Raw genomic sequence first — 12,346 nt, 5'->3', positions numbered from 1 at the left:
GGGATGGCTCTGATGAAAACGTGTAGCAAGAGTACTCCCAAAACTGCAGACCACATTGCTGAAAATTTCAAAATTGTTGAAAGAATTTAAACAAGGGCTAAATATTAGGTGTTGTTAAAGGGAGAGTTATAACATTTTCATGGATTAGAAAATTGAATATTGTTGAGGGGTCAGTCATTTTAATTTTTTTTTTTTTTTTTTATTTCTAGAGAGAGAGAGTGAGCAGGGGAGGGTCAGAGAGAGAGGGAGTCACAGACTGAAACAGGCTCCAGGCTCTGAGTTGGCTGTCAGCACAGAGCCCGACGCGGGGCTCGAACCCACGAACCGTGAGATCATGACCTAAGCGAAAGTCGGACGCTTAACCGACTAAGCCACCCAGGCGCCCCAAGGGGTCAGTCATTTTAAAATAGAGCTACAGATTCAACAATACAAATTTGATCACGACTTTTTTTGAGAGGGCGGGAGGGGGAAGAAATTGGCCAGATGGATAACTATATGGAAAAGAATGAAACTTGATCCTCACGTCACATCATATACAGAAATTAACTCATAATGGATCATACAACTTAATGTAAGAACTTCCATTCTTTGAAAGACACCTTAAAAAATTAAAAGACAAGGCACAGTCTGGGGAAAATATTTGCAAAACTTTTGTCTGATAAAGGACTTGAAATGTATGAATAAATTTATAAATTCTTATAACTCAGAAATAAGACAAGCAACCAGACTTAAAAAAACTTTTTCCTGGGTGGCTCAGTCGGTTAAGCGTCCGACTTCGACTCAGGTCATGATCTCACAGTTTGTGGGTTTGAGCCCCGCATCAGGCTCTGTGCTGAACGTTTGCTCAGAGCCTGGAGCCTGCTTCCGATTCTGTGTCTCCCTCTCTCTCTGCCCCTCCCCCGCTCATGTTCTGTCTCTCTCTGTCTCAAAAATAAATAAAACTATAAAAAATAAATATTAAAAAGTAAAAATAAAACTAAATAAATGGGCAAAAGGTTTGAAAGCACATTTTACCAAAGAAGATATAGAATGGCAAATAAGCAAATGAAAAGATGCTCAATGTCATTAGTCATCAGAGAAATGCCAAGTTGTCTCCACTCTATCAGCACACATACAACAAATAGTTAAAGTGGAAAACACTTAATATCGAGTGTTGGTAAAGGCGTGGAGCAACTGGAACTCTCAGTGTTGATGGGAAGATAAAATAGTCCAGCCAGTGTTCAAAACAGGTGGATGGTTTCTCAGAACGTTGCCGTTTACAACCCAGTGACTCATCTAGGTTGTTTCCCAAGAGACGTGAAAATAGCTTCCTAGGCATGCTGCCACAGGTACATTTCCACTGGACTCCTGGATAAATCCCTTTGTTTCTCATTATTTAAAACTTTTAAAAAAATGTTTATTAATTTTTGAGGGGGGGAGGGGCAGAGAGAAAGAGGGAGACACTGAATCCAAGGCAGGCTCCAGGCTCCCACTGGTCAGCACAGAGCCCGACGCAGGGCTTGAATCCATGAACCATGAGATCATGACCTGAGCCGAAGTTGGACCCTTAACCGACTGAGCCACCCAGGCGCCCCACCTTTGTTTTTTATTTCCTACACTTTTCTCTTAGTTGTTTTCCACCTCCTATACTTACTGGTCCTCACCAAAGTCCGTGAGCTGCTCTGTACCTTGGGCCATGGTAGATGACTCAATCCCTTGTATGCATGTTGGATAGATGACTCAATCTCTGGCATCCATTCTTTGCACCATGACTAGTTCTTGCCAATGAAATGTGCCTGGAACGTGTGTTATTTCCATGGAAGTGACATGCCTTCTTTGCTTTCTATCTTCCCTTGTCTATCAGCTGATTGTTCCTAATGTCACCAATCCATGGAACAAGGAAGCAATACTTCCTACGAATGTCTTGTTAGATGAGAAAATGGCCTCCCATTAGTTTCTGGTGCTGTCAGTCATTATTTTTGTTACACAGACTATTTTTTTACATTTTTATTTTAAGTTTATTTTTATTCTGAGAAAGAGAGAGAGAGAGGCAGATAGACAGGGAGAGAATCTCAAGAAGGCTCCATGCTGTCAGCACAGAGCCGGACTTGGGGCTCGATCTCACACACCGGGAAATCATGACCTGAGCCAAAATCAAGAGTCAGACGCTTAACCAACTGAGCCAGTTAAGTGCCCCTATATAGACCATTTTTAACGGGCTCCGAATATAATTTTTGGTTCAAAGTAATTTTCCTTTAGAATTTGTATTTCTTTCTCTGCCATCTTCTGGCCTCTGTTACTGGTGATGCCAGACTGATTCGTATTCCTTTCTTTGTGATTTTGTTTTAAATAGAAAGCTTTAAATTTTTTAAATCCTTGGTGTTCAGACATTTCTTAGTGTGTAGAGGTGTTAGCCTTTTGAAAACGCATCCTGCCCATCAGCTGACAAGCTTTTCATTTTGGGGGTAGATCTCTGCAGAGCGCTGGGCGATTCTTTTCTATTTGGCTCCCTTTGGCCTCCCTACCTTCCGTTTCTGAAACTCCCGATAGCAAATGTGGGACCTGGATGGACCCTTTATAGCTCTTGTTTTTTCTTTCATATTCTACATCTTTGTGCAATGTGCTAGGATCCACTAACTCTTCATTCAGTTTGAAAATTTCGGCGACATTTTCAACGTCCGAGAATTCATTCTTATTTTCTGACGGCTCCTTTCTCAAAGCACCCTGTTCTTGTTTTGCTCATGGGGTGTCTCCCAAAATATCTCTGAGGAGCTTTCATCTCAAAGAGCCTGAATTATTTTTATTTTCTTTTGAGTGAGGTTTTTTTTTATTATTCTTTGTATTTCTCTTGCAGCTGCAATTCCCCCCTGAAGTACCTGCTACTTTTCGGATAAAGACGAAAATCCTCAACATAGCCTAAAATACCCTGTAGAGTGTGGCCCCCCCTAACTACAGCTTCAGAAATGTTTCTTTTAAATTTACTTTAATGTTGTAGGGTCACCTGGGTGGCTCAGTTAGTTAAGTGTCCGACTTCGGCTCAGGTCATGCATGATCTCACGGTTTATGAGTTCGAGCCCTGTGTCGGTCCCTGTGCTGACCACTCAGAGCCTGGAGCCTGCCTGGGATTCTGTGTCCCCCTCTCTCTGCCCTTCCCCTGCTCATGCTCTGTCTCTTTTTTTCTCTTTCAAAAATAAATAAACAGTAAAACAATTTTAATATAGTTTAATTTTTGGGTTGTGACACATAATATATGTAAGCGTGTATAAAGCATACGGAAATTCAAAGATAATAATATTCATAACATAAACAACTTCCAAATTAAGAAAGGGCACATCCCCAGGGCTGTGTGTTCCTCTGCATTCATACACACCTCGCTCCCCAAGGAGGAATCACTATTTTGATCTCTGCAATAATCATTTCCTTGTTTCCCATTAGTTTTACCATCTATGCACACATCCACACACAAAATAATGTCAGCTTTGCTTGGTTTTTAACTGTAAAGAAGTGGTACCCTATAATTTGTATTCTTATTTCTTTTGCCAACCGTTATTTTGAAAGATCCATCCAAGTTGATATTTTCACTGTGGTTCCTTAAATCTCAATGCCGAATAATAATCATGTGAATAGAACGGGCTTTACTTGCTCAGTCTTCTGGATTTAGAGACTGGTTCCAGTTTCTGGTTTTTACAAATACTATTGGTATGAACATTTAAAAACGGGTTTTGGGGGTGCCTGGGTGGTTCAGTGGTTAAGTGTCCCAGTTCCGCTCAGGTCATGATCTTAGGGTTTGTGAGTTCGAGCCCTGCCTTGGGCTCTCTGCTGTCAGGGCAGAGCCTGCTTCGGATCCTCTGTCTCCCTCTATCTCTGCCTCTCCTTGCACCCCCCTCACAAAAATAAATAAACATTTAACAAAACAAAATAGGTATTCAGGAGTATATGTGCAAGCATTGCTTTGAGGTGTGTCCCTAGGTGACAAATTGCTGGCTTACAGATTCTGTGCAGTGTCAAATGTATCCAGTAGTGCCAACCCGATTTCCAAAGTGGGTGAAGCCACTGTCATTCACCAGTTGTGTGTGAGAGTCCACGCTGTTTCACGCTCCTGTCAGGACTTGCTGTTATCAGACTTTTAAGTTTTGCTTAACAGGTGGGGGTGAAGTTCTATCTCGTTGGGGGTTTGTGTTTCCACTGCTCATGGGACTGAGTAACTTTTCATCGCAGTGATTGCTTGTTCCTCTTTATGAAGTTAGGGTTCAAGTCTTTTGCCATCCTTCTCCTCTCTTGTATTTCTGTTACCAATTGGTTGTCTATCCTCTCTCTCATTTTTTTAAAAATAGATTCCACGCTCAGTGTGGAGCCCATCTCAGACCCTGAGATCAAGACCTGGGCTGAAATTGGGACGCCTGGGTGGCTCAGTCGGTTGAGTGGCCAACTTCAGCTCAGGTCATGATCTCATGGTTTGTGGGTTCAAGCCCCACATTGGGCTCTGTGCTGACAGCTAGCTCAGAGCCTGAAGCCTGCTTCTGATTCTGGGTCTCACTCTCTCTCTGACCCTCCCCTGCTCACGCTGTCTCTCTCTCTAGAAAAAAAAAAAAAAAATTAAAAAAAAAAAAAAACTGGGCTGAGATCAAGAAGCGGAAGCTTACCAACTGAGCCACCCAGACACTCCAGCTGTCTATCGAATTCCTTATAGAGTCTCCTTTGTCAATTAATGAGTATTTTAAATGTTTTGTTCCTCTTTTTTTTTTTTTTTTTGAAAGAGAGAGAGGGTGCAAGTCAGAGAGGGACAGAGAGAGAGAATCCCGTGATGGGGGGCAGGGAGAGAGGGAGAGACAGACAGAGAGAAGCAGGGCTCACCCCAAGTGGGGGCTCAACCTCACGAACATGATCTCAACCTCATGAGATCATGACCTGAGCCAAAGTCAGATGGTTAACGAGAAACGACTGAGCCACCCAGAGACACCCTGTTTTCTTCCTCTTTTAACTGTCTAGTCTCTGATACAGTTCATGAGGTGAATGTAATCAGTTATTGATTGTTTCCTGGGTGACTTAGGTTCCTTGTGTCTCATGTAAGAAATTATTCTCTACCCCACGTGACTAAAGAGATTTTAAAATATTGTCTTCTAAAAGTTTCGCAGTTTTACTTTTTACATTTAGGCTTGAAAGTCATATGGAGTAAATTTTGATGATGTAGGAGAAATGATACATTTCCCCCCATAAGAATCACTAATTATTTGGCACCATTTATAACAAAGTACATACTCACTGACCAGTGATCTCAGCCTCTCTCCCTCCAAATCTATACATATGTTTGTTGAGTGTTTTGGTAATGTCTTGCTATCTGTGAGGGACAATTTCTTCTCCACCATCTCCTCTCCCTTCTCTTCCTTTAAGGGTGCCCTGGCTAGTCTCAGTCCTCTGTACTTCCAAATACATGTTACATACAGCCTATTCAGTTCCCCCAAATGGGGTGATTCTGTAGGATTGCCTTGACCATATAGATCAACTTGGAGAGAGCTGATATGGTTCCAGTATTGAGTCTTTCGATCTATGAACATGGCTTAACTCTCCATTTTATTTTATTTTATTTTTTAATATTTTTTTAAATTTATTTCTAGGGGAGAGAGAGAGAGAGACAGCGTGAGCAGGGGAGGGTCAGAGAGAGAGGGAGTCACAGACTGAAACAGGCTCCAGGCTCTGAGCTGGCAGTCAGCACAGAGCCCGACGCGGGGCTCGAACCCACGAACCGTGAGATCATGACCTAAGCGAAAGTCGGACGCTTAACCGACTAAGCCACCCAGGCGCCCCTTAACTCTCCATTTTAAACCATTTTAATTACCATGTAGTTAACACACAGTGTTAGATTAGTTTTGGGTGTACAATACAGTGATTCAACAATTCTGTATATGTATTACTCAGTGTTCATCGTGGTGTGTTCTTCATCTCCTTCACCTATTCCCTCCATCCCCACCCCCACCCCCGCCCTCTAATAACCACTGATTTGTTTGTTTATTAAAGATTTTATTTTTGGGCGCCTGGTGGCTCAGTCGGTTAAGCATCCGACTTTGGCTCAGGTCATGATCTCACAGTTCGTGGATTCAAGCCCCTTGTCAGGCTCTGTGCTGACTGCCAGCTCAGAGCCTGGAGCCTGTTTCAGACTCTGTATCTCCCTCTCTCTCTGACCCTTCCCTGCTCATCCTGTCTCTCTCTCTCTCTTTCAGATATAAATAAAAAACATTAAAAAATTAAAAAAAAATTTTATTTTTAAGTAAGCTGTGCACCCAGCATGGGGCTCAAACTCATGACCCCAAGATCAAGAGCCGCACACTTCACTGACTGAGCCAGCCAGGTGCCCTTACCTGTTTGTTTTATGTGTTAACCCTCCATTTTGATCTAGCCTTTAATGTTTCTCAGTGTAGAATTTTTTAAATGTTTACTTATTTATATTTGGAGAGAGAGAGAGACTGTGCATGCATGCGTGAGCATGCAGGGGAGGGGCAGAGAGAGAGAATCCCAAGCAGGCTTTGGGCTGTCAGCGCAGAGCCTGACTCAGGATCGCATGAACTGTGAGACCATGACCCGAACAAAAATCAAGAGTCAGATGCTCAACTGACTGTACCACCCAAGCACCCCTCTCCATATAAAATTTTATTCCATAATGACCTTGCATATATTCACCGATTTATCCGTAGGTACTTTACATAGTTTTATTATGCTATAAATGATAGCTTATTGTACTTCACTTTCTAATCATTTATTACCAGCATAGAGAAGCCCAAAACAACAGATTTTTGTATATTGGGTTGTTTTTAATCCAATTTTTGCTAAATTCTTTTATTAACCTGAAAAAATAATCTGAAGAATTATTTTGGATTTTCTACAGAGAATCTGAAAATCATGACACTGCTATTTATTTCTAAACCTTTTGCCTTTGTTTTCATTCTGTTGTCTTACTGTCTAGGACAGCACACATGCATAATGTGAAATCTTCCACCAGCCGCATTAAAAAAATCAAAAGAAGTAGGTGAAATTCATTTTTATATTTCATATAATCCAATATATAAAAATATTGTTTCAATATGTAATCAATATAGAACTATTTTTTAACATTTATTTATTTTTGAGACAGAGAGAGAGAGAGAGAGCGTGAACAGGGAAGAGGCAGAGAGAGAGGGAGACACAGAATCCGAAGCAGGCTCCAGGCTTTGAGCTGTCAGCACAGAGCCCGATGCGGGGCTCAAACCCACAAACCACGAGATCATGACCTGAGGCAAAATCGGACGCCTAACCGACTGAGCCGCCCAGGCGTCCCAATATAGAACTATTAGTGAAACATTTTATGGTGTGAATTTTTACTCGACCAAGTTGTTAAAAATCCGATATCGGGGCTCCTGGGTGGCTCAGTTGGTTGAGCGTCCGACTTCGGCTCAGGTCATGATCTCACAGTTCGTTGGTTCGAGCCCCGCGCCGGGCTCTGGGCTGACAGCAGCTCAGAGCCTGGAACCTGTTTCAGATTCTGTGTCTCCCTCTCTCTCTGACCCTCCCCTGCTCACGCTGTCTCTCTCTCTCTCTCTCAGAAATAAATGAAAACATTAAAAAAAATTTTTTTTAAATTAAAGTCCGATAAGCATTGAGTTTTACCCTGACAGCTCAACTGGGACTAGTCATAGTTGATATTCTCATTAGTCACAGGTGGCTAGTGGCTACCATACTGGGCAACACAGGTCTAAGATATCTGGTGTCGTGTTTCATGGAAATGGAGATTGCAGCCATCCTTGCCTTTGTTATCAATCTCAAGGGGAATGCTTTCAATATTTCTCCATTAATTAGGGTATTTGCTGTAGGCTTTTTGGAGATTTCTTTACCAGGAGAAAGACATTCCCTTGTTTTAAGACATAAACAAATGTCTAACTTTTCCTGCAGCTATAGAGATGACCCTATGTCCTTCTCCTTTAACTTTTAACGTGGTGAATTCCATTGACTGATTTTCAAATGGTAAGCCAACCTAGCATTTCTGCATGAGACCCAGTTATCACTTTTTTATATTGTCAGATCTGGTTTGCTGATGTTTTGTTTAAGATTTTTGTATCTATATTCCTGAGTGACATTGGGCTACAATTTTTTTATTTTTGCACTATACCTGTGGTGTGCAGAAAAGTTGAGGTGAGACTAGAACAGTTTTCTTCTTTAAATAATTCATAGGCGAAGCCCTCTGGGCCTGAGTTTTCTTTGTGGGAACATTACTGATGGTCAAGCTAATTCTTTTAATGGTTATGGGGAAATCTGATGTCCACTTGTTGCCATGGAGCATCAGGTTGTGATGGTGCCAAGATAGTTTCATACCAGTTGGTACAGAGCCTCCACTCCCCACCCTCCAAGTGCCACAGCCACCCCAAGGCTGCCCAGATTCCCCAGACCTTTTGATGATACACAGATCAAAGAGTTAATGCCTGGTGTAGCCAGGGGTCTCTGCTCAGTGCAAAGGCAGGCACCTGTTATGAGTGCTCACTGCCTGATTGTTCGATACTTTGGTACTGTGACCAGGGATGCTCATTTAGGTTTTCTCTCAAGTCAGTTTTGGCAGGTTACAGCTTTCTAAAAATTTTCCCAGTTCATTAAAAATTTTAAGTTACTGTAATAGTTATTCATAATTAACTTTTACCGTCTCTTTTTCTCAATATCTGCAGACTCTCTAGCTCTTCATTCCTGATATTGGTTAATTGTGCTTTCTCTCTCTTTTTTTAATTTATTTCTGAGAGAGAAAGAGAGAGAGAGAGAGAGATACAGCGTGAGCAGGGGAGGGTCAGAGAGAGAGGGGGACACAGAATTGGAACCAGGTTCCAGGCTCTGAGCTACCTGTCAGCACAGAGCCCGACGCAGGACTCGAACCCACGAAACGCAAGATTATGACCCGAGCCAAAGTCAGATGCCCAACCAACTGAGCCACCCAGGTGCCCCCTTTCTCTCTTTTTTCTTGATCAATTTCACCAGAGGTTGTCAGTTACAATCAGTATTTTCCTAGAAGTAATTTTTGTTTTTTGCTGATCCTTTCCATTACCTTCTTTTTTTAAAAAAATTTTTTTAAACATTTTATTTTATGAGAGACAGAGACAGAGCATGAACAGGGAAGGGGCACAGAGAGAGGGAGACACAGAATCTGAAGGAGGCTCCAGGCTCTGAGCTGTCAGCACAGAGCCCGACGCAGGGCTTGAACCTACAACAGTGAGATCATGACCTGAGCTGAAGTCAGATGCTCAACCCACCAATCACCCAGGCGCCCCATTTCTGTTACCTTCTGTTCTTACTATTACTCTGTCCTTCCTTTTGTTTTCTTTGTTTTACTTTACTGTCCTTTTCCCAGCTTTTTGAGATGGGCACTTAGTACTTTTGGCCTTTTCTCTTTTCTAATATAAACATTAAAAGCCATAAACTTCCCTCTGAGTCATGTTTTAGCTGTATCCTGCAATTTTTTTTAAGATTTTATTTTTAAGGGCGTCTGGGTGGCTCAGTTAGTTAAGCGTTCGACTTCAGCTTAACTGAAGGTCATGATCTGGAGGTTGGACTCCCAAGTCGGGCTCCTTGCTGACATTTCAGAGCCTGGAGCCTGCTTCAGATTCTGTGTCTACCTCTCTCTCTGCCCCTCCCTCCCCTGCTCACACTCTCCTTCTCTCAAGAATAAACATTAAAACTTTTTTAAAAAAAGATTTTTTAAAAGTAATCTCCACACCCAACATGGGGCTCAAACTCACAACCCTGAGATCAAGAGGCATACACTCTACCGACTGAGACAGCCAAGCACCCATGCAGCTTTTAACATGTAATATTTCTTTTTTTTAAAAAAATATTTTATTTATTTCAGAGAGAGAGAGACAGCATGAGCAGGGGAGGGTCAGAGAGAGGGGGAGACACAGAATCTGAAACAGGCTCCAGGCTCTGAGCTAGCTGTCAGCCCAGAGCCCGGAGCGGGGCTCGAACACACAAACCATAAGATCATGACCTGAGCCGAAGTCGGACGTTTAACCGACTGAGCCACCCAGGCGCCTCAATGTGTAATATTTCTATTCCATTCAGTTAAAAGTATTTTATAATTTCTTCTTTGGTGCATCAGTTATTTAGAAAGAAACATCTTAATTTCTAAATAACTGATGCACCAAAGAAGAAATCAAAAAATTTTTCATTATTAATCTCTGGTTTATTTGTGCTGTGGTCAGAGGAGTTACTCTATATGATTTCAAACTTTAGCAATTTCTTGAGATTTATGGTTTTTGTAAATATCCCATAAGTCTTGAAAAGTATTCTGCAGTTATAGCCACAGTGTTCTATGGAAGTCCATTAGTCAAGTGTTTTCATCATATCTTCATTGAATGTATTTCTGTTTGTTCTACCAATTACAGAGGGGTGTGTTTTTAGATCTCCCACTAGAATTGTAGATCAATTTTTCCGTGTAGTTTTCTTCATGCTTCTTATCTGTTAAGATTATGGAATTTGCACACAGATTTTAAATTGTTTTATCTTTCTGGTGAATTGGATCATTTTCATTATGAAGCAAGTTTCTTTATTTCTAGTGAGGGTGGTGTTTTGTTTTTTTCTTCCCCCCAGTATTTAAGGGACCAGACCAGCCTTCTTTTCGTTAGCCTTTGTGTGATGTATTTTCCCAAGCATTTGCTTTCATCCTTTCAATACCCTTATGTTTTGGGAAGTGTCCCCTTGGAGTGCCTTCTCCAAATTGCATGTAGTAGGATTTTTATCCAGTCTGATAGTCTTTGTATTTTATCTACAAAATATCTAGTCCACTTGCACTTATTGAATTATAGCACATTTGAATTTATACCTGCCATCTATTTGTCCACCTGTCTTGTATTTATTTTTCTCTCCATTCTCACTTGGTTTAGGATTCAGTGGGTTGATTTTCTTTTTATTTTCCTGGGATGAATATTATAAACTGCAGTTCCATTCTTCTAGTTTACCCTGGTAATGACAAGTTACCTTCTTAACAACAAGTCTAAGTGGATTTCATATCTCCATTGTCCTCCTGAATAATTAAAGGATCTTAGAACCCTTTAACTCCAATCATCCAAGTTACACGCTATTGTTCTTGTGTGTTTTAATTCTATTTTTATCCAAACGACATTGTTATTGTTTTATATTATCAATGTCCTTCATTGTTCTTTATTCCCTATTGCATCAGACCTCTGTCTGTGATCATCTTCCTCCCGTCTGAAGTCCTTCCGTTGGAATTTCCTTTAGGGAGGGTACGCTAGAGGTAAAGGTTTAGTCTTAGTATTTGTAAATATTATTATTTCACCGCCTCCTGGAAAGATATTTTCACTGGGCACATAATTCTTGAAATAAATTTTCACTGGGTATATAATTCTAAGATGATGGTTATTTCTTCCTGGGACATTAGATAAATGATTCCAGCGCTTTCTGGCTGGCTTCGGTTGCTTCTGATGAAAACAAAACAAAACAAAACAAAACAAAACCAAACCCAAGTGTAAATCTATCATCTCTTTCTTTGTGCTCCAGACGGAGTCTTTTGGACTTTATTCTGACGGAATAAAGAGCTATCGGAGGTTTTTAAGCACTAGGGTGACCCAGTCACATCTGCACTTTAGAAAGCGCTCTCTGGCACTGTGTGGACACGGGCTCGGAAAGATGTGCAGCACAGAGCAAAGGACGAGGGGTGTGAAGGGGAGAGGGCAGAAAGGGAGGACTTGAGATCGATGCAGGTAGGCGGTGGGAGCCGGAGGGGCGCGCTTCCGGGCGGGTATGAATGGTGGCGCCGGACCGAAAACGGAAGGGGGTTGGGGTGGGTGAGGCTGGGACCTCGAGATCCATTCATTCCACAAACAGTGGAACGACTACTATATGCCCAGCGCCAAGTGCGTGGCAGCAAAACCGGTCCCGGTGTGCACATTCCATCGCCCCGGCCACACCTGCCGGGAATTATTGCCTTGCCGGGGCCCTCCGCACAGCCGCCCACGGACGGACGGACGGACGGACGGCGGACGGAGTGACCAACATGCAGGCGCCCGCTCAAGACTGGCCAAACCACGCCGCTCCGGAGCCCGGATCTAGAGGCCTGGGTCCTCAGAAGGAAATCTCGGCTGGCCCCGCCCTCCCGCAGCTCTGGGGTGCGCGCCCCCGCCCCGCGTAGGAGGTGGGCCACATGGCCTCCGCGGTCTGCCCGCTTCACAGCTGCCCAACCCGGGCGTGTGGCTTCCGGCCTCTCAGGGTCGCCGGGAGCATTTTAAGAAACGCGTCTCGGTATTAAGATCTCGTTCCGCCCCAGCGCCAAGCAACACCGGCGCCAAATAAGTCCCGCGGGCCGTCGCCGCAGAATTGCAACTCGCGGCCCCCGGCGCCGCGG

Source organism: Hyaena hyaena, unplaced genomic scaffold (genome assembly GCF_003009895.1).
Source record: "Hyaena hyaena isolate Hyena2069 unplaced genomic scaffold, ASM300989v1 scaffold_4, whole genome shotgun sequence".
Taxonomy (NCBI): Eukaryota; Metazoa; Chordata; class Mammalia; order Carnivora; family Hyaenidae; genus Hyaena; species Hyaena hyaena.
This window is presented reverse-complemented; position numbering follows the sequence as displayed.